This window comes from Carassius carassius, chromosome 31 (assembly GCF_963082965.1).
Source record: "Carassius carassius chromosome 31, fCarCar2.1, whole genome shotgun sequence".
Lineage (NCBI taxonomy): Eukaryota > Metazoa > Chordata > Actinopteri > Cypriniformes > Cyprinidae > Carassius > Carassius carassius.
In genome coordinates this window covers 20498210-20521436 of record NC_081785.1, presented here as the reverse complement: position 1 = coordinate 20521436, position 23227 = coordinate 20498210, and the positions used below count along the sequence as shown (strand labels likewise).

The following is a 23227-nucleotide window of genomic DNA, read 5'->3' as shown; positions in this document are numbered from 1 at the left end:
TTTCATTAATGTAATGGTACTTTTACTTGAGTAGAATATTTTTGTACTCTTTCCACCTCTGCATATTAATACTACCGGTTGGTTTATTTATGTAATTATTATTATTTAGTTATGTATTTATTTATATTTAATTCATTAAGGAATGAGTCAAACTCGACCCGAGACCTGAAAGACTCATGAGATGTACTAATCAATTCTCTTTCCGGCTCATACTGCATTGGTTTTAGCCGGTTTTAGCGTATGTGGCTGTCACGTGATTAAGGAACGAGTCAAAAACCCGATAGACCCGAACTATGAACTAATCAATTCTCTTTCCGGCTCAAGACTGCATTGACTGACAGGTGAATCACTACTACTAGAACAGAACCTATAGAATAATGCGCATGCGCGACTGAACGAATCACTCCCCGAGACGACTCGTTCTTCCCGAGTCACATTAAAGATTCGTTCAAAATGAACGAATCGTTCAAGAACGACACGTCACTAATTTATTGCACACGTGCTCAGCTCAGTGTCGGACCTCGCTGCAGAAGGGCTCCCACTTCAACCTATATAAATCAAGCATCTTTTAAAGGTAATACAAACTGTATCTGATGGATTTAATACTAGTTTGTTACATGTGTTGTGTATTTAATATGCTAAAATGTGATTATAGCATGACATTCACTTGGTATGCTCCGAATGTTAAACCATAGACACATGGAAAGATTGAAACCTGAGACCATGTGCTATAATCTTAACATCACTGTTAACTGTCGGTTCCACTTTTTGAACATAGACGTGAAAATGACATTTCCAACTTAAACTGTTATACATTATGAATGCTTTGTACCAAAGACTTAAGGTTGGTCTCTTTTTAAAGCAGACACGTGGCAGATTATTGTAGAAGTGAAAAAAGTTAAAAGGATTATATAACAAAAAAGCTATGGAAGTTTAAATTTATTTAAAACATTTTTTTTTTTCTAAAATGATTTTTCATGATTTCATCTATGCATCACTGTTTCAAAGTTAAGGTCAGAACGCACTGTGACTCTGATGAGTACTCTTGTTGCATATTAATAAATTACAGTTGCTCTGTCCAGTATTTCAAAAGTCAGTCACCAAATATCAAATCTACAGTCTTTAAGCTTTCCAATGATATATAGTTTGTCAAGATTACTTGAGGTTCAGACTAAGATAGTACGGTTTAAATCATGTAATAGCAAGCAAGTTAAATAGGAGTGACTAATATTCTGCTGCTGTAACATCAGCCAAATGACACTGTAAGGTTACGTCCTTTTGAGAGGACTATGCTGATTTACACAACAAATATTTTTTACTATTTAAGCCATCCGTGAGAGAACAGGTTTTAAATGTCAGATTACATTATTAAACATGCGACCTGATGAAACTAATGTTAATTCACTCAAGCTGTGCTGCTGTAAAGCATAAATATGCCATGTATTGATGGCAAAATATCGAAGTATTCTCTTTTTCTTTTCTTTTTTTTGGGTGTCTGAGAAATGCCATTAGTTCCAAGTATTCTCCCATTAGTTTTCCCATGGGGCACAAAAGTCTGGTTCCTGAAAGTAAAAAATAAAAATAATCTGTTGTTGTTTTTTTTAAGGAAATAAAAAAATAACCAACTGGACCTTATTTATACGCGACACTGCTCTACTGATCATGTTCTGGTTACTCCACTGCACATGTCGGATCACTTCCTCCTCACTCTTAACCTCAACATGGTCCCTGACACATCACTTAACCTTCCACATGTCATCTTTCGACGTAACCTACACACACTTTCACCCTCCCGGCTATCTGCAATGGTTTCATCTTCACTTCCTTTCCCTAAACTGTTTGCATTTTTGGATGCTAACAGTGCTACTGATACTTTCTGCTCCACTTGTACATCTTGTTTAGACACTGTTTGCCCCTTATCTTCCAGGCCAGCCCATAACACTCCTTCTGCCCCTTGGTTATCTGATGTTCTACGCCAGGGGTGCCCAACCCTGTTCCTGGCGATCGACTGTCCTGCAAAGTTTGGCTCCAACCCTTATCAAACACACCTGCCTTTAATTTTTAAGTGAGCCTGAAGACCTTAATTAGTTGCTTCAGGTGTGTTTGATTAGGATTGGAGCTAAACTTTGCAGGACAGTCGATCGCTTGGAGCAGGGTTGGGCACCCCTGTTCTACGCAAACACCGTTCTAAGCTTAGAGCTGCTGAAAGAATGTGGTGCAAATCCAAAAACACTACTGACCTTAATGTGTATCAGTCACTCCTATTTTCCTTCTCTGATAATGTCTCCACTGCAAAAATGACATACTACCATAACAAAATTAACAATTCTTCTAACTCTCGCATGCTTTTTAAAACATTTTCCTCACTTCTTTGTCCTCCTCCTCCCCCTCCTGCTCCATCTCTAATAGCTGACAACTTTGCCACATTTTTCATTAATAAAATTAAACACATTAGTGCACAATTTTCCACACCACAATCAATCAAGCTCATATCACCAGCAAACTTACTCATTTACATCCTTCTCTTCACTCTCTGAGGCAGAAGTCTCAAAACTCATCCTTTCTAATCACCCTACTACTTGCCCGCTTGATCCTATTCCATCTCATCTCCTTCAAGCCATTTCTCCTGCAGTTGTACCTGCACTCACTCACATCATCAACACACCCTTCCACGCTGGTGTTTTTCCCTCATCATTTAGACAGGCTCGTATAACTCCACTACTTAAAGGAGCATTTCACCCGTGGGAACATTGATCTTCATTGAAAGTGGGTCATATATGTAGTCGAAATCTATTATAATTTTCGAATTTGGTGCCTTTTTACCGAGTTATTACAGAAAGTAACTTTAGGGCTCATTTGTATGGAAAACCACAACTCCCACAATGCAACACATTTGCACAGCTCCACAAGCCACTCCCACTAATCTCTCGCTTTGCAGGACCCATTCGAGAAAGTGTCGGTAGGCGATATTGTCTACAAGACATTGAGGACACAGTTAGCGATGTATGGTATTTACGTGCCACAGTAGTAAACAATGCCACAGTAAGCTTTTTGTGCATTAAAAAAGGTACTGCACAAACAGTTTACAGTTGACGTTACGTAACTTATTAACCGAATTTATCATTTCGTGATAATAATGCTTGAAGAAATTGTGTACATTTCACGAAATGAATAATAAATAAAATTGAAACACTTACTTTACAGTTAGACGTCCATTTGTCCCTGCAGGCTTCGGCTGGCGTTTCCAGTTTACCTTCGGAATTCTGAAATATGTCTCCAGGACGCCTCTGTCCATATGCGGGGCGAAACTAGGATGGTTCACAATGCAAACATCCGTGTCCTTGTCTGCCTCAGACATTTCTTCGAGGAGAAATTGGCATCTTTGAAATTCTTGGCAGCAGACGGACTCTAGCTCTGTGTCCGTAGGCGCACAACGAGAGCACAGGCACCACCAGTCCGCACCAGCTCGAGCACGCCCGGGCTCCTCGGACGCGACAGGCAGGTCTCCGGCCTCGGCTGCAGCCGCCGCCTCCTGTTCCTACATCAGCCTCAGCTGCTCTGCGCTATATTATGGCTCGTATAGATAGCCACGGACATCTGTTTCGAGCAACAGACTTTGAAAATCCTCTTCTTCCATATCATGAGTTGTTCCTCCAGCCATTCTCGTAAATCTGACTCCATAAGTGCTTGTTAGCTTAGCTACATAGCTTCCAAACAAGATGGCGGATTTTCATTTTCGTTTCTGTAAGTTTAGTCCCACCCACTGATCTGTAATAGGCCTGTAGGGTGAGTGGGTCCCACCCCCTGGAATAATAAAAAGCTAGTGTTTGTAGTCCCTACACTTTTCAATGAATTTTGACTTCCTGCTTATTATGACGCAAAATGATGATTTTTACGTCATAATAAGCAGGAAGTAAAACACTTAAATCCTTATTTCTCCCATCTCAGGGAAAAATAAAGGAAAATTCCATGATCATTATAATATATGACTGGGTTTCTAACAATACAAAGCTAAATGCAAATGGGTGAAGTGTCCCTTTAAGAAACCCACCCTCAACCCATTTAGACAGGCTCGTATAACTCCACTACTTAAGAAACCCACCCTCAACCCATCTCTTTTAGAGAACTACAGACCAGTTTCCCTTCTTCCTTTCATTGCAAAAACTCTTGAACGGGCTGTGTTAAACCAAGTCTCTACATTTCTCACACACAACAACCTCCTTGACAGCAACCAATCTGGCTTCAGAAGTGGACATTCAACTGAGACTGCCTTGCTCTGTTGTTGAAGCTATAAGACTGGCAAGAGCGGAATCCAAATCTTCAGTACTTATCCTGCTTGATCCGTCCGCTGCTTTTGACATGGTTAACCACCAGATCCTCCTATCAATCCTACTGGCAAAAAGCATCTCAGGAACCACACTTCAATGGTTTGAGTCTTGCCTATCAAATAGATCCTTCAAAGTATCTTGGAGAGGGGAGGTGTCCAAGTCACAACATCTAACTACTGGGGTGCCTCATGGCTCAGTTCTTGGACCACTTCTCTTCTCCGTCTACATACCATCATTATGTTCTGTCATTCAGACACATGGCTTTTCATACCACTGCTAGGCTGATGACACTCAACTCTACCTGTCATTCCATCCTGATGATCCGATGGTAGCTGTTCGCATCTCAGCTTGTCTAACAGACATTTCTTGCTGGATGATGGAACATCACCTTCAACTCAACCTTGCCAAGACTGCTTGTGATTCCAGCAAACCCATCGTTTCATCACAATTTTACCATCAAGTTAGGCACATCAACCATAACTCCTTCAAAAACAGCCAGAAGCCTTGGAGTTATGATTGAGGATCAGCTGACTTTCTCAGACCACGTTGCTAAAACTGTCCGATCCTGCAGATTTGCTTTATTCAACATCAAGAAGATCAAGCCCTTTCTTTCGGAACATGCTGCACAACTCCTTGTTCAAGCTCTTGTTCTGTCCAGGCTGGACTATTGCAATGCCCTCTTGGCAGGTCTTCCAGCAAGTTCTATCAAACCTTTACAATTAATCCAGAACCAGGATTAATTCCAGAAGATTAATTTTTAATGAGCCGAAAAGAATACACGTCACACCTCGGTTTATCAATTTGCACTGGCTACCAATAGCTGCTTGCATAAAATTCAAGGCATTGATGTTTGCCTACAAAACTACCACTGGCTCTGCACCCATTTACCTAAATGTATTACTTCAGATTTATGTGCCCTCTAGAAGCTTGCATTTTGCAAGTGAATGTCGCTTGATTGTGCCATCCCAAAGAAGCACAAAGTCACTTTTATGGACTTTTAAATTAAATGTTCCCTCCGGGTGGAATGACCTCCCCTACTCAATCAGAGCAGAGTCCTTAGCCATCTTCAAGAATCGGCTTAAAACCCATCTCTTCCATCTTTATTTGACCCTCTAACTTTAACACTCACTATTCTAATTCTATTCTTAAAATAAAATCTTAACTACCTTTCTAATCTTTTTGTATTATATTTTGATTTCATTTATTATGCAATTTTGTATATGTGTGTGTGTGTGTGTGTGTGTAAAGACCACTAACAATAGCTTGCTCTATTCTTTTTTTTATTCTATTTGTTTTCTTATTTATTATTTAAAAGCCCATGCTACGTGTACTGTTAACCTACCTTAGACTTGTTATAGCACTTATTTATCATTGCTCTTTGTTGTTTTTTTATTGCTTCCACTGTCCTCATTTGTAACTTGCTTTGGATAAAAGCGTCTGCTAAATGAATAAATGTAATGTAAATGTAAATAGATTTTTTTAACAATAACTGCAACATCTTTAAAGACCTGTTGTGAGCTCCGAGGTTGACAAACAAGTTGAATTAATGTTACAAAAAAATATATCTGTTGATTCTGTATAGAAAATTTCACCAGTCAGAGTTGCAACAAGTATTGCCAACTTATTTCAACTGAAAGTAGCCCGCTGGATGATGACATAATTAGCATGTTCATGACGTCATCGCGTCATGTTTCCTTTTACATTTGTTTGCTTCTCTTCATACACGTTAGTGCTGCAATGACGCGTCGACATCATCGATTACGTCGACGTGCGTGAAATGCGTCGACACGTCACAATGTTTACATCTCGCTTAATGGCATACTGGGAATGGAGAAAGTTGCATTCTATCACAAAACCAGAGACCACTGTTATCAAAAGTATGGTAATACTTTAAACAGAGGCCAAATAAAATGTCCCTTTGTAAAACCTATATGGTGTACCACGGCAGCACAACTGCGATGCACGAGCACCTCCGAGGAAAACATCCTGGCGCTCTCCGGTGTTACTGTTTAACTGGTTACCGTATGATCTGGTGACCAACTTCCTGGTTCAGGTCTCTGCTGCAGATGTGATGGAACAAACTGATGTGATATTATTAAATGTCTTATAAACGCAGACTTGCTCATTGCGTGATTCCGATATTTTTGTAAAGATTACAAGTTATTGGTATGATCACCCGTAGTGGCTGAAGTAAGGATAAAATAAAAAATAAAGTCTGTTGATGCGGGTTTCGAACACTCGTTTAGGGGCCGTTCACATATCGCGCCTAAAAACGCGTGGAAAAGCCTAGTCGCGCCGCTTTCTCCTTTCCAAAGCGCTCTGGCAGTTGCGCCCCTGGGGCGTCTGCCGTTGCTAAGCAACCATGACATGCTCTCTCCATGAAGACGCAGAAATTTCAGCAAAGGATAAATGGATTTGCAGCACTAAAAATCGCTTGCAGTAGCTCTGCTACTAAATTTATTTCAAAATGGCAATCCATATACATCTATGCTCAGCAGTTCCTTCATCTTAGCTGAGCTTTCAACGTTGTTACGGGAAAGGATGAAGCTGCTTGGTTAGTTCTTGTCACATGACCCGCGGTGTGCTTGCGGCATTCTGAAAAGTTGATGTTTTTAACTCGATGCGGTGCGGATGCGCCTGTTTCCACTGTTTTGTCGCTTCCATTATGAGCGCGCATACCGCACGCCTACATTGGAAATAACAACCTTGAGCGTGCAAAAGACACGATATGTGAACGGCCCCTTAAAAAACAGCGCGCTGCGAGACTACAGTCACAAACCACCGAGCTACCCAGAATCAGCTCCAGATCTCTGGAAACCGTGCTAAACCATAGCAGAACCCTGACTACATTTTATGGTTTGTGATGCTAAAGAACATTTCATGACGTCTCGGGACAACTGTAAATTTGTGGCTACTGTGGTTTAATTCTAAGCGCTTCATATTTACCATAGTAAAATAATTTTCTTTGCCTCTTTATTTTTGTATACTGTAAAAACTTCAACCATATTGGTTGAAAATGAATAAAGGTTGAAATATTATATTAAAAGTTGTACTTAAATTTTTTTGTAAAGTTATCTAAAGGATTCATTAGCTAATCAAAAAAAGAACTTTAATTATTTATTGTAATAAAAATAATCATTAGAGTAGTCGACTGATCGAAAAAATAATCGTTAGATTTGTCAACAGAAAAAATAAACGTTAGTTGCATCTCTAATACACATACTGTGTTATTTAGCCAAAATCTCAATTAAATGGTTTTCATTTCTATAATTTACTGTTCCTGGTGTCAGTCTACAGGATAAATTAATAATATTAATAAAAAAGTGAACGGATGAGTTCAGCAAAATTATATTCCATTGAGTAGTAATAAATTGGAGCTCACGACAGGTCTGACTTTTAAGTAGAGCCCGACCGATATGGATTTTTGGGGGCCGATGCCGATATTAACTCGAAAAGAGCCGATTTATAAGCCGATATTTTGATTTTAAAAATAATCTGGATATTAGACCCATTTCCTATAAACTGCATTTACACAACATTCAATAGCAAAATATCTGCCTGTTCTATGTATGTGGGCTGTATAAACCATTTTCCAGAATGGACTATGTTAAAAAAAAAGCCTTAGATTACAGTCTCAATGACTAAACAATTGCACATCAAAAGTATATATTTTTTAATGATCAAAAAACAGTCTGGTTTTAAACATTTAACACTTTTACTTTCTTCCAGTTGAAGCTGGTTTTAACAGTCTGTGTGTTTACTGTAAATAAATTATAATACTAAAGTTAAAGTATTTGCAGAAGTAGTCCCACACTTTGCTGCTACAGCATTCACCTTTTTCAGCCATCTGTAGGCAGAAAGAGAGACATAGAAAGAATAAGCATGTGTATTAATAATTTCACCATGTATCATTACTCATGTCATCATTATAATTATAATAATAATAAACTGGGATCTCCTACATAGGCAAAAATGAGAAATATATATATATATTTTTATTTGTCAAGCAATAGGTATTACCTACTTATATTTAACAATATTATTTCAACATTTTCCTGTTATGTCTGTAAAGCTGCTTTGAAACAATATGTAAAAAAAAAAAAAAGCGCTTGTTCAGCTCACATTTATTTACATGTCCCCTCTGGTTTAATCATTTCTGACGCACCTACTGTAGTTACTGTAACTACACTATATTTGCTCTAACAGACACATTCACAACAGACCCGTATATCTTCTCCTCTTCTCTTTGTGCAGTCTGAATCAAAACATCGTCTTGCCTAATATTACCAGAAGATTACGGAATCAATTCGAAGTTGAATGGTTAACGTTAGTGTCATGAACACACCGCTGTCAATTTTGAGAAGAACCACCTTCAAACAAGTTAAAAGCAAGCATTTAAGGGGCCTGCTAAAAAGGAAGCTATTAGCGTTAGAGTAACGTAACCAGCCTGAATTCACCAAATTGTTCTCTGGACCTGAGGGTAGCCTCTTCTTCCTTGCTTCTCTCTTAATTCTCATCAGCAGGACTAGCGCTATCGCTCGCTTCTTACAACGGGACAGATACATGTTTGCTTCTGACCGAAAGGAGGAGGAACAGACTATGAAAGAGCTCCCGCTAAACGTTTTTAAAACTCCGCCTATGCCATAGCGCAGCGCAAATCGCGTTGTATCTGAAGGGCAACGCTGAACCCAGCGGCAAGCGCCGTGCATACCGCGTCCTGTGTGAAAGGCCCAATTACGCGGTCATTATGTGGGAAACACACCGCAATAGAATAAGAATAAGTTAAACGCTAATGTTATAGTTTTACCTCCTATTAACGTTCGCGCTCTTCCACTGATAAACATGGTATTAGCTTTGTGGCTAATCTAATATAGCAATGCATTAGCGGCTGTAAGTGATGTTACAGAATATTTAGAAGTAATAATGATAGGATCGTTAGCTAGAACTACCACACAGTTTTTATATACAGGGTATGAACTAAATCTACAATCATTTCACATGACGAACGACAGACTCACCGTCAAAACAGTTGATCGCTTTCTTCTGTAGTGGACTTCTGGCGCTGTTGTTAACTCTGGAGCTGCAGAGCTCCCTCTGGTGGGCACACTATGCAACACTCATAACATGAGTGAAGCATGAGACTCTGTTTCTCATGTTTCATCGGCCGTTATAAATGCAGATGCCGATTTAAATGCAATTAGCTTATATCGGCCGATAATATCGGCCGGCCGATAAATCGGTCGGGCTCTACTTTTAAGATTTAAAAATTACATTTCCTCGGTTGAAAATTAACTGAGTATTGCTTTCAGAACCCAGTGTTGCGCTCTGTAGTAGGCTTGCCACAATAGACTGTTGACTTACCGGTAGTGTTGTCACGGTACCAAAATTTCAGTATTCAGTACCGATTCCAGTGAAAATCCACGGTTCTCGGTACCAATTTCGGTACCAAAGCAAAACACAATATGCTAATAAAAAAAACAAAAAACACTTTATCACTAAAAATAAAACCAATGCCATTCTTTATACTTATTTAAAATTGTGATTAAAGTTTTTTTTACAAGTAATACAATTATACAAAAAACAGTAAACAAGTTTCACCCAAATTTTATTTGTCTTTTAATTAATGAAATTTGAACACATTCTATTTTTTGGTAAATAAAGGATTTGCTGTTAAAATTAAAACATGGAAGAAATATTGTGTGATTTATTTCTTTAAAAAGTTTTATTAATTTTCTCAACAGTAGTAGCAGTATCACATACATTCTACTAAATAATAGTAATATTTCTAGCACAATGCCTTCTTGTAAAAATGAACTTATTTTGACGGGTTGCCGTGAATACCTTTAAACTGACACTGGTTTTACTCAAATGAAACTGTAAAATGCTTGTGAAGTGATTCAGAACAGTTCTGGTGATGTTGTTTATGTATTTATGTCCTCATTGAGATGGCAGATGCTGAGATTACTGCAAATGTCACGCGCTTCAGTCTATGCAACCCTCTATGGACACCTCTGCAATTGAATCGCCATTGGCCATTAAATATTTTAGTTTACTCGCCAGACTGATATATAATTAGAACTTTAGTAATTAGAAGTAAACTTGATAACCATGTCTAAATGCATATTAGTCAATTTAACTGAACATTTTAACTGGAATGGTGGTGGTGCTTTTTTTGTCATTCAGTGATTCTGTAAAAAAAAAAAAAAAGAGGTGAGAAAAACTAACAAGAATACTGATAAGATAATATTGATACGTATTCTAATAAGAACTATAAAAACACACTAAAGATTACTAAAGATTAATTAGCTGCTGGATTCATGAATATTAATCAGGTTTTGTGCATTCGCTCGAACTGATTTGCTGAAACGAACGATAATAGGTGAGCGCCAGCCAATGAGATTGCCATTTGCGCATTAACTCCACACCCTAACGTTATCAGAAAACCCAGCTAAAAGCTGAAGATTTCCATAGATATGCCACTATTTTGACAGGAAAATACAACCAAGAATAGTTTAAATGTAGTCCGTCAATTCTCTCTCTCGGTCACTGCGTGTGTGAGAGAGAAAGCGACAGCGATCTGTGCACCTTTCTGTGCACCTTCACACTAGAGGTACATTAAACACAGGTGCGCTGTGCATCCATTGAGATGAACTGAATCACACAGATCGCCTGACTGAGAGTGAAACTTTAAAGCGCTCAGTCAGAGAGTGTTTGGCGAGTGAACATATATCTGAGCTAAACTTATACTTAGCCTCCAACTCACACAATGGCGAGTAAAATCTGAGAATTTATTAGCCATTGGGTAATATTAGAAATCATTTAGTCGCCAGAAGGAAGATTTAGTAGCATATGCGAGTGGTGTACTTGCAATTTAGAGGGTCGCTATGTAGTAAACAAACCCGCACGTCTCTGCCATTCATTCATTCACACACACAGAGACACTCAGAACATGCAGGATTCAGATTTCAACCAACTTTTGCGGCTTAACATTTAAATACTGGTCCATATGGAGATTTGATTTGATTAATTTATGCTAACTTTGACAAATTCTTTGACCGTCCATATTAAAATGTAAGTTTCATTTTCATGACTGGATTTTGAGATTCCGTCTGCGTCTTCTGCTTCGCGGTAATCATATCGCTGTATGCGTCAAGAACCTGGTTTGAACGGGACCTTGGTACCACCGGTACTTACAGAAACCTGGTACCATCACATTTTCATTTTTTTAGTACCGACTTGGTACCGAAGTACCGGGTCTTTTGACAACACTAGTTACCGGTTTTAAGCCGCAATAGATTCCATCTCATCACTTTCCCACCATGACACCATCCCCACTGTCGTTTTGAATTTTTTAAAGTATTTTTTTCTTACATTTATTCTAAGTAAAAAATAATAATTTTAAATTTCGTTTAGAAGAGAGCATACAATATAATTAACAACTGAACACGGCTACAATGCTGCGTGCCAAGACACCAAGATATAAGTCACATCACATATCAGCATAACCACATCATCTCTTCTCCCTGTGCTGCATCTCATTAAAGAGGACACATTAGCCGCTTTTAAACTGTCGGGCCATTGCGAGCCAGTGCTTTAAACGGGCCAGGCGGGGCTAATAGCCTCGGACCTGTAGCACAGAGGCAAAAATAGAGCTGCGTTTCAACCGTCGGGCCAGAAGCTCTGCTGCGCTTCACTAAAACCTGCCTTTTACACGCATCTCAGAAACAACATCATACAACCTCCTCATTTCACCAACAAAGACAAGTTATCAGAAAACGAATAAGAAACCAGTCACGGGAACTAGCACGATCACAAAACAAACATAATAAAAGTGGCTGTTTGTTTGCATGCTTTGTTAAATATTTAAATCCAAAAGCATCAATGTTTTACTATAATAAGTGATCGCCTACACCAGTGGTTCTCAACCTTTTTTTTCCACCGGGCCGCACTAGGTCCAAGTGCAAGTCTCGCGGGCCGCACTGCATATCATTTATATATTACGCCACCGATTTATAATATTATAGCCTAAATATTATCATATCTAATCGATTACATTCATTGAAATAAATAAATAATTCTATGCCGACTCCCCATAAATAACACACCTGATGTTGTCAGGAGCTGACCAATTTTGTGAAAATCGGCTCGAAAGGAGTAACAGTACAATGAAGTTGCGATTGTAAAGCCTGCGTTATCTTTTCCACATGACCTATCCAGAGCATACACAGCCAGCGCGGAAACGGAGCTAAACTCTCGAGACGAGACTTATGACAGGTAAAATATGTTACCCAGCAAATACACGATTGTGATGGAGAATAAGAAGCTGACATCTGATTTCTCCAGCAGTCATATTTACTGTGGTAACGTTAATGCCTAATGTGCATAGTCTTGTACATTGCTGACTGAAAGTGAGTTTTGAACTCAACTTATTTTAAAAACTTTTTAATGCTGGTGTCATAGCTGTTAGCTTTCTGAAATTATCCGAGGCGCTGATGCTACAGACGCGGAGAAACTCTGCCTTTGTTGCTCTAGCGCCAGCTGGCCCGCCTCGACCCAAGGTTTTCTGTGGGCCAAAAAACCCTGGCCGTTGGCCCAGAAAAAGCACCGACGAGGCACAATCAAGCACCGGAAGTGACAGTGGAAAGGCAACTTGCCCTGGCACGCAATAGCACGCCTGCTTTTGGCCCGACAGTGGAAACGCAGCTATTGGCCCCGTCAAATGAGGATGGATATGGAAGTAAAATAATGACTTATGTCTTCGAAACAAAAAAGCATGCTGAATAGCACTAACTGAAAAATAATGCATTGCATTAACAGTACTTGCATTTTAATGCCTTGTATTTCCAGGGCTTGCATCTTTAGGTCCTGAAATTTTATATAGTTGTTCATTTAAGCTGTGAATATTTCAATTCAAAATATTTCACACACCTTTTCATAATTAAAAAATCAATAATTCATATTCACGTTCCAGAATTCCCTTCCAAAATATTAAATCGGTTAAAAAATACGATGTATAATATTCGACAGGCAAATTTCGATCCATTTTATTTCACTTTCCAAATTCGCTTCCACAAATTCAGTGGTTAAAATTCGGCAGATAATTCGCCCTTTCACATCCGGGAGCTGCAAGAATAGCAGTAGAGCACAGAGGCATGATCTCCATCGGCTGTCAGTCGCTCACCAGCAGGTGGTGCAAGCAGCTGTTAAATAAGGCCAAAGCAACAGGTGGATTAAGAAATACAGTTACAAGAACTGATCTGCAGAAATTAAGCAAGCGCTAAGTAGAAGTTTTGATTATCGGGCATGTGGAAAAGCTGATTGTGCGTATGTTTATTTCAACATCTTTGCTGTTACCAAGTAAGCAGCATTCAAAGGAGATTATAATGGTGTTTTACCCAACGCTGAAGTACAGAACTAACATTACATCTAAGGAAGACATATATTGCTTTCGGTTGTTTAGTTTCCGTAACTTTGAGTCATGGCTTGTGCGTCGCTGTGCTGTAATACTGGGGATCCCCTCACGTCACACTCCAGGATTCCCCAATGACGAGTAACGCTTCTCAATCAATTAATACTGTGATATAAGACCTCAGATCTCAGAATACATTTTATTGATGATTATGCAAACTATATAGACAGTTAAGCAGATGTAAAATATGAACGAACGCTCAAGGTTTCACGCGGTTTCCCTCAGAAATCTGTTAAAGAAAAGAAAATGCATTACGTGGCTCAGCGCACTAACAGTGACAGCGATTAAAAGACAAAACTCAAATCTTACTGATGATGCAAACTATATACAGACAGATGAGGGTATGAGGTCCGTGTATCTTTTGGTTATTTGATTTTCTATTTAAAAATAAATAAAGATAAATGAGAAACGGTTTGATTTTCGTTTTTTCTTTTTTGTTTAAGAAACGCAAAACAAAAATGTAGCTGGATTTTTCGTATTTTTGTTTGTAGATAAAAAATGAGATTATGCTTTAATATTTGTTTGAATGTGTGAGCTGCGCTGAAACGCCCCTTTCATCCCCTCTTTTCTGCACCGACAAGGGGCAACCGCAAGCTCAGTTCATTTTCACCAGGAGAGAAGCGGCAGACAGCAGAGTTTATTAATCCTGCGGATTCTTTGCTTGTGGTGCTTGCAAGATAAAATAATAATAATAATTAATTAATTAATAATAAAATAAAAAATAATATTATATTTTTCCAGCTGCTGCATGTTATTGACAAAGCAGACTTGACAACTTTATTTATTTTTATTTATTTTAATTATTTTAATTTTTATTTATTTTATTCTAGGCCATTCATAAAAAAATAAAATGGGAAAAACCCAACCCCACATTTATAATAAAATTTATATTAAAATAAGTTAAGTTTTCCCCATAATTAGTCTACTTTAAATGTTTTAATTATAGGCTAGGCTACTTAGAATTATGAACTGAATTCACAAATTCTGACCATATGAATATAGTGATGGTGTGACATCATTACAGATAATGAGTTCAGACGGGAAACACTGCACCTCTCCTTGGTTTCATTTGAATTACAAAGGCCTAAATATAAAACTATCATTATTATTTTTCTATTTAAATGGATTATTTTAAAAGTAGACATGTCCAGCTAGACATGATTCGTCTGATGCATGAGCCTGGTTCATTTCTGACATTTCAGAAAGAAGTTAATGTAGACCGAGATGGCAGAAAGCACATCCTGTTGAGTTTTGTAAGGTTTTCACGTTATTTAGGGTGTCTTACGACCCAAACTGACGGAGCTTAAGCACTTTCCCCTGTTATCGGGATGGAAGGTGTGGATCGGGATCCGCCGATCGGAGAAGTGCAGACTACACTCTACAAGATAAAGCTTCAGTTGCTGTTGTTTGTAATAGCAAATGAAAACATGTTAGGCTACTTGTGAGGTTTTTCATAAATAGGCATAGAATAAAATTAGTAGGCTGAAAATCCGCATATTTCATGTCATTGTAGATCATATAGGCCTACAGTAAAATTCAAATTTCATTGAATAAATTAATTTCTGTTTGGTCAAAAAAAAAAAAAAAAAAAATATATATATATATATATATATATATATATATATATATATATATATATATATATATATATATAAGCTTGCAAGCACCACTAGCATAGAATCCGCAGGATTAACCCTCTGGGGACGGATTGGGCGGTACCGCCCAAAATGGCATACTTTTACAAATGTGTAGTTATCTCAAAAACTATTAATGCTAGAGAGATGCGGTTTTTTTTGCCGTCTTCCTCAGATTCCACTGAAAACAGCGGTATCCAGTTTGTATATTAAACACGCTTCCCTTATTGCGCAATACCACTGCGTAAACAGGCCAATGAAAACTATTATGTTAGGCAGATTCAACACGCAACAACCAATGTAAAAACCGCTGGGAGGAATATTTTTCTAACCCAATCAGAGGAAGGTTACCATGATTTATTCTAGGCATTCAGAGGACTCTGTAGCTCTGCTGTAGCCTTGTAAAAGCTGGGCTGGACTATAGTAAAACGACCTCCAGCCAGGTGTAATCAATAACCGATCGGAGAATCAGCATGAGGTGGAGAAAGCAGAAAGCGATCGGAGTGTTACAGAGAACGATCGGAGTATTAGCGAGCACAAAGAGATAAATTCGAGAGAGATATAGCATTATTACAGAATTGTTTTATCAAAATTGCAAGCAGTAAAAGATTTAGGGCAGAACAAGCTCTGGAACAATTACTGGAAAGTGACGAGGGGAAATCTGGAGCAGACAGCTTTTACACAGATGACGAAGTATTTTACCAGGATGGGGAATATCCATTTGAGGACTGGTATGTAACTTCAAATAACCTCTTTATCATTATAATTTATTATATCATACATCTTGAGTATGTATATGTTTTGGATTTTTAGTCAGATAGCGATTGAGGCATGAAATATTTGTTTTAGTGTACCATACTACTCTTTTCCTGTAAACTCAGTTCAAGAGTGGTGTGAAATTTGTTTCAATAGACTGACTTACTCAACTAAGTAAACTGATCAGGTCAAGAGAGGTGAAATGTGTTTTTAGTGTACAGTGGAGTTTCATAGGGTTACATGAGTTTATAGGAGTTATTTTTTCTACATTGAATTTTGACACAAAAAAAGCTTCCAGTTTGATTGTGTATTTGCTCTGATGCAGGATGCAGACAGGACAACTCGCCGCACACCCCTACCCATTGTCCCTTGGACCCAGCAAACCCTGCACACAAGCCTGCAGATGTCAGAAAGTACTGTGAGCACTGCAAGGCAAGCAAAGTGTACAACAAGACCTCCTGGCCTTGCTTTGCTCACTGGCATGCCTAGGACTGTTTGTAAAAAAAGTTAATTATTTAATTGTTTTTTACACATTTGATTAAACAATAAGACATTTCTGTCAAGCAAAGAGTTTGAAAAAAATTTTTTTTTTCAAAAACTGTTCTATATTGTGTGTTTTTCAGTAATAAATGACAAAAAAAAATCTCATTTTCGTTTTTGAAATTCTCTAGTTTATTGTACAATTTTTCACTCATACTTCCTTTATAAACATATTGCATGCATGCTTATGGTAGCTTAGGGTCTTCTGAATCCATCGATACCAAATACATGGTGGTCCATCATCATTACATATGGTTTATAAGCCGAAATGTAAAAATAGAGAAAACAGACCAAAAAGGGCTTAGTCCCAAAAATAAAATAAAAAACGCCTAGGACTGTTTGTAAATAAAGTTAATTATTGAATTGTTCTTTACACATTTGATTGAACATTAACCCATTTCTGTCAAGCAAAGGGTTTGAAAAATATATTTTTGGGTCAAAAACTTTTCACTTTTGTTGTGTGAGGTAGGATTTTCAGTAATAAATGACAAAAATCTTATTTTCGTTTTTGAAATTCTCTAGTTTATTGTACAATTTTTCACTCATACTTCCTTCATAAACATATTGCATGCATGCTTATGGTAGCTTAGGGTCTTCTGAATCCATCGATACCAAATACATGGTGGTCCATCATTATTACATATGGTTTATAAGCCGAAATGTAAAAATAGAGAAAACAGACCAAAAAGGGCTTAGTCCCAAAAATGAAAAAACGCCTAGGACTGTTTGTAAATAAAGTTAATTATTGAATTGTTCTTTACACATTTGATTGAACATTAACCCATTTCTGTCAAGCAAAGGGTTTGAAAAATATATTTTTGGGTCAAAAACTTTTCACTTTTGTTGTGTGAGGTAGGATTTTCAGTAATAAATGACAAAAATCTCATTTTTGTTTTGAAATTCTCTAGTTTATTGTACAATTTTTCACTCATACTTCCTTTATAAACATATTGCATGCATGCTTATGGTAGCTTAGGGTCTTCTGAAACCATCGATACCAAATACATGGTGGTCCATCATCATTACATATGGTTTATAAGCCGAAATGTAAAAATAGAGAAAACGGACCAAAAAGGGCTTAGTCCCCTAAGGGTTAATAAGCTCTGCTGTCTGCCGCTTCTCTCCTGGTGAAAATGAACTGAGCTTGCAGTTGCCCCTTGTCGGTGCAGAACAGAAGGGATGAAAGGGGCGTTTCAGCGCAGCCCATACATTCAAACAAATATTAAAGCATAATCTCATTTTTTATCCACAAACAAAAATACGAAAAATCCAGCTAAATTTTCATTTTCCGTTTCTTAAACAAAACGAAAAAAAAAAACGAAAATCAAACCGGTTCTCTTTTATCTTTATTTATTTTTAAATAGAAAATCAAATGACCAAAATAGCCTATACACGGACCGTATGAACGCAAGTTACGGAACAAGAAAAACTGCATGTTATATATATATATATATATATATATATATATATATATATATGTATATGTATATATATGTGTATATATATATATATATATATATATATGTATATGTATATATATGTGTATATATATATATATATATATATATATATATATATGTATATGTATATATATGTGTATATATATATATATATATATATATATGTATATGTATATATATGTGTATATATATATATATATATATATATATATATATATATATATATATATAAAACATTAACGTCTTTTATTGCCTCAAGATATTAAATTATTAAATTCGGCATCTAATTAATACAATATATTAATGTATATTATGTACATTTAAGCAGATGAGCCTCAAAAACAAGTTTCACCAAATTTACCCTTTTTTTTGTAAAAAGAAAACCAAGCGCAGTAGTTTTATGTTTGATATTTGCCTAAGATCCTTTAGGGACCGTCTGCAAATTTACCTCAAAACGAAACGTAGTAGTACAATAATATATTCAAAATAATCAGTTTACAATAAATTTATAGTTTACTCAAACTGAATAAATATACATGGCCAATAACTTATTTCTCTTTATATGGACACTACACAACTATTTTTTTTTAAGAAAAAATTACAATACTTAAAAAATGGGGGTTTTCGTGTTCAAAATGTTGTATGTTACTAGTATGTTGCTAGTGACCAGACTGACTTGCTACAGTTGAAATATTGCCAATATCTTCCTCACTGTATATACAGTATATAATAACTCATAAGAAATTACTGTAATTCACATAAATTTTATTTTATTATTTTATCATGTTCCAAAGGTTGTAGTACATTCCTAGTGACTAGACTGACATACTATAGGTAAATTTCTGCTAATACCTCCCTTGCTGTGCATAAAGTACATCAATATTTTATAATACAACATTTGGAACATGAAAAATCCCTTTTGGGGTCTTACGGATTTTGTTTTGTTTTAAATAATTGTGAATGGCACATACACTATAAGGCAGATATTAGCAATTTACATAACTAACAACATACTAGTACAACCTGTGAAACATGAAAAAATCCCTTTGGGTAAATGTTTTTTTTTAAGAAATGTTTGTACTGTACGTAATGTAAAGGAGATATTGGCTAAATCTAACCTGTAGTAAGTCAGTCTTGTATCTAGCAATGTATGTACTACAATTGAAACATGAAAACCCTTTCCAGGGATCTTTAATATGTAAATAATTGTATAGGCTACAGTAAATATATGAAGGGAGGTATTGGCAAAATCTCACCTGTAGAAAATCACTATGAGAAATACAAGATTAAGGATTTGACTGTGTTATTTAAAATTGTAATTAAAACACATTGGACCTTTTAACCCAGTCAGTGGAATTGTCAGGCTGTCCCTTGGGTGCGGTAGCACGTCAATAATTTATTCAGTTTAAATTTTCAAAATTAATATACCTAGATTGTTTTTAACTCATTTTTTATGTTAATATAAATTGGTTGCATATTGTTAAAACTAATCATGGTATTGATATCTTTGTGGGACTGTCGACTATATAGATCAGTGGTAATGGAAATCAATTATAAAGAAAATGCAGCGCATTGGATTCTTTTTGACCCCATTTGCTTGCCTGTATATAGTTTGCATAATCATCAATAAAATGTATTCTGAGATCTGAGGTCTTATATCACAGTATTAATTGATTGAGAAGCGTTACTCGTCATTGGGGAATCCTGGAGTGTGACGTGAGGGGATCCCCAGTATTACAGCACAGCGACGCACAAGCCATGACTCAAAGTTACGGAAACTAAACAACCGAAAGCAATATATGTCTTCCTTAGATGTAATGTTAGTTCTGTACTTCAGCGTTGGGTAAAACACCATTATAATCTCCTTTGAATGCTGCTTACTTGGTAACAGCAAAGATGTTGAAATAAACATACGCACAATCAGCTTTTCCACATGCCCGATAATCAAAACTTCTACTTAGCGCTTGCTTAATTTCTGCAGATCAGTTCTTGTAACTGTATTTCTTAATCCACCTGTTGCTTTGGCCTTATTTAACAGCTGCTTGCACCACCTGCTGGTGAGCGACTGACAGCCGATGGAGATCATGCCTCTGTGCTCTACTGCTATTCTTGCAGCTCCCGGATGTGAAAGGGCGAATTATCTGCCGAATTTTAACCACTGAATTTGTGGAAGCGAATTTGGAAAGTGAAATAAAATGGATCGAAATTTGCCTGTCGAATATTATACATCGTATTTTTTAACCGATTTAATATTTTGGAAGGGAATTCTGGAACGTGAATATGAATTATTGATTTTTTAATTATGAAAAGGTGTGTGAAATATTTTGAATTGAAATATTCACAGCTTAAATGAACAACTATATAAAATTTCAGGACCTAAAGATGCAAGCCCTGGAAATACAAGGCATTAAAATGCAAGTACTGTTAATGCAATGCATTATTTTTCAGTTAGTGCTATTCAGCGTGCTTTTTTGTTTCGAAGACATAAGTCATTATTAGTGCACCGAAATTTCGGCCGCCGAAAATTTTCGGCCGAAATGGCATTATCGGTTTCGGGCCGAAATACAAAAAAACAGCCGAAAACGTAAACCGAAAATGAATGTCACCCGCCCCTCCCATCCGTGAGCAAGCGCTTAGGTTTCACTCACGGTCGAGCTGTTATCACGCATCTGCCTATCAAAGATTAAGCATGTCAAAGGGCTGTCACAATTAAAAAAAAGCTTGTCACAAAAGCTGCACAATCGATCGGACCAACCAACACAAGTTTCGAAAACGAAAACAGGGAATCGATTTTAACGGCCTTCTCTCGGAGAGCGTCCAGCTCGCCACTATACGCTCGCAGCGAACGCGCGTCACACAGCAACTGCAGGTTCTGACACACACACACACACACACACACACACACACACACACACACACACACACAGAGCCTATTAGTGCATAATATCAATGTAGCCTTCAGTAATGTTTTTCATTGATGTTATGGCAGTCCACATTGCTGACTTGTGCGCGTCTCAAGCGCCCTCTTTACGTTCGCCCTAATGCCTGTTTAGTTGTCGGTGGATTTGCCTATATTTGGCGTTGAAAAACGGATCAACGCCAAATATAGGCAATTTACTAACGATTCATTGAACACTTTGCCTATGTCTCAAAAATCGAACAGGATTTTTTTTTTCACAAAAGTGACAGCCCTATACGAGAGGACACCAAAGTTGCAATATGTAACATTTGTTCTGCAAAAATCTCCAAAATGGTGGATTTTTTTGCATAATTTTTAAAAAACTATTTTATTTGATGGAACATAAAACTTGAAGAATAATTATTATTTATATTTATTGTAAAAAATATTTTGTTTTATGTAACTGTTAATAAAAGTTTGATTATTATATTGTGATTTTTCAATTCAGATCCATTAAATCCAAGCAATATATTTATACGTTTTTAAAAGAAGCCATTTTCGGCTTCAGTTTCGGTTTTCGGCCTAGTGCATCCTAAATTTTCGGTTTCGGTTTCGACGCAGAATTTTCATTTCGGTGCATCACTAGTCATTATTTTACTTCCATAGATGGACAACTGACAGCCAACCTGAAAGCCGGCATCAAATCAGTTAGACGAGAAATATGAAGTAGAGGTCTTCACAGTGCACCCGAGACCCGTCGACCCCGGACCCGACCCGTACGGGTTCGGGTCTATATTTCAAATCATCAGCCGGGTCCGGGTCGGGTCCGAAACTATTACCTCGGGTCCCGGGTCTGTTTAACATTGTGTGTAATACCCGTGCGATCGGAGTCATCGGACTCGGAGAACACCCGGCCGTGATCAAAGACTGCTTGTGTTTTTTGTAACTTGCAACTTGTAAAATTAGGAAAAGAAAAGAGTGAGCCAAAAAAAGTGATCGATCTCTCTCTCTCTCTCTCTCTCTCTCTCTCTGCTTTTAGAAGCAGAGCGCGCAGACTCGGAGTTAATACAAGTGCACGCACGGTATTGATGCTTAAAGACTTGACACACTCATATGTAATATATTTCAAATCAGCAACACAATCTGAGGTGAACTGTCACATTAATGTTTTCTATGACGCTCAAATTGCGTTAAAGCATTTTAGGTTGATAAAGCTAGCACGCATGTGCAGTCTCCAGCGCATTTCATGTTTCTATGGCTACCAGTGAGGGACACTTCGACCGCCAAACCGCGTTTTACATTTTCTCCCATTTTTATAATATTATAAATGAACCGTTTAATCTTAAAGTTTTAGTGGTCAGATTCAGACTCGATGCAGAGCAGAGAGCACAGAGATCAGATGATGGCAAATAAATAACGTCAGCGGCCGTGGCATTGCACGAGCGATCGTTATTATAGTTCAAAAGGGTAAACAGTCGAAGTTATTCTGCGAGTTAACTCGAGTCAGAATGTGCATGTGCACAGTAGGATTTGTCATCCGTCATTGTGACATCAAGTGGACTTTTTAAGCTGAAATAATGAGTGGATTCAGCTTGGACTTGGAATAACGAGAGGAATAACATGGATAACTTTCTTGTCGGAGGATTGTAATGCATCACAGGCAGGTACAAGGAAGAGAGACTACGGCTCTTTAAATTAGGTAAGACAAAAAGCTGTATTTTTCGCAACAGGTTTATTGACATGTAATAGTAATTTAAGGTGGAATATGTGAACGTCGGGTCCAGTCGGGTCTGTGTCTTCCCGGCGGGTTCGGGTCCAGATTTCAAATAATATACGGGTCCGGGTCGGGTCCTGGTAGGCATTTCTCGGATCTACACGGGTCCGGGTCCAGCTTTTGAAATATTAGACCGGTCCGGGTCGGTTCGGTGTAGTACATTACGGGTCTCTTTCGGGTTCGGGCACGAATTTTTGGACCCGTGAAGACCTCTCATATGAAGCTTTGCCAGAAGCAAGCCGGCAGCTTATGCGCGAGACAATATTCCTGGACATGCGCTACCGGGATGACTCGAATGTTGAAGAGACCAAAAAGAAGTAGGAAAGTGCCGTCAACGCACCCTGTGAGAGAAGAGGGAGAATAAAAT

At 37.6% G+C, this 23227-nt stretch overlaps 1 protein-coding gene across 1 annotated transcript in view; it reads left to right on the top strand.

Moving 5' to 3' along the window:
- The first annotated feature begins 511 nt into the window (after nucleotides 1-511).
- Nucleotides 512-23227, top strand: part of LOC132111733 (asparagine synthetase [glutamine-hydrolyzing]-like) — an 82192-nt gene continuing 59476 nt past the window's right edge. The window contains exon 1 of the mRNA XM_059519314.1: nucleotides 512-574. The gene's annotated coding sequence lies outside the window, so the exon portion shown is untranslated. The remainder of the gene's footprint in view (nucleotides 575-23227) is intronic.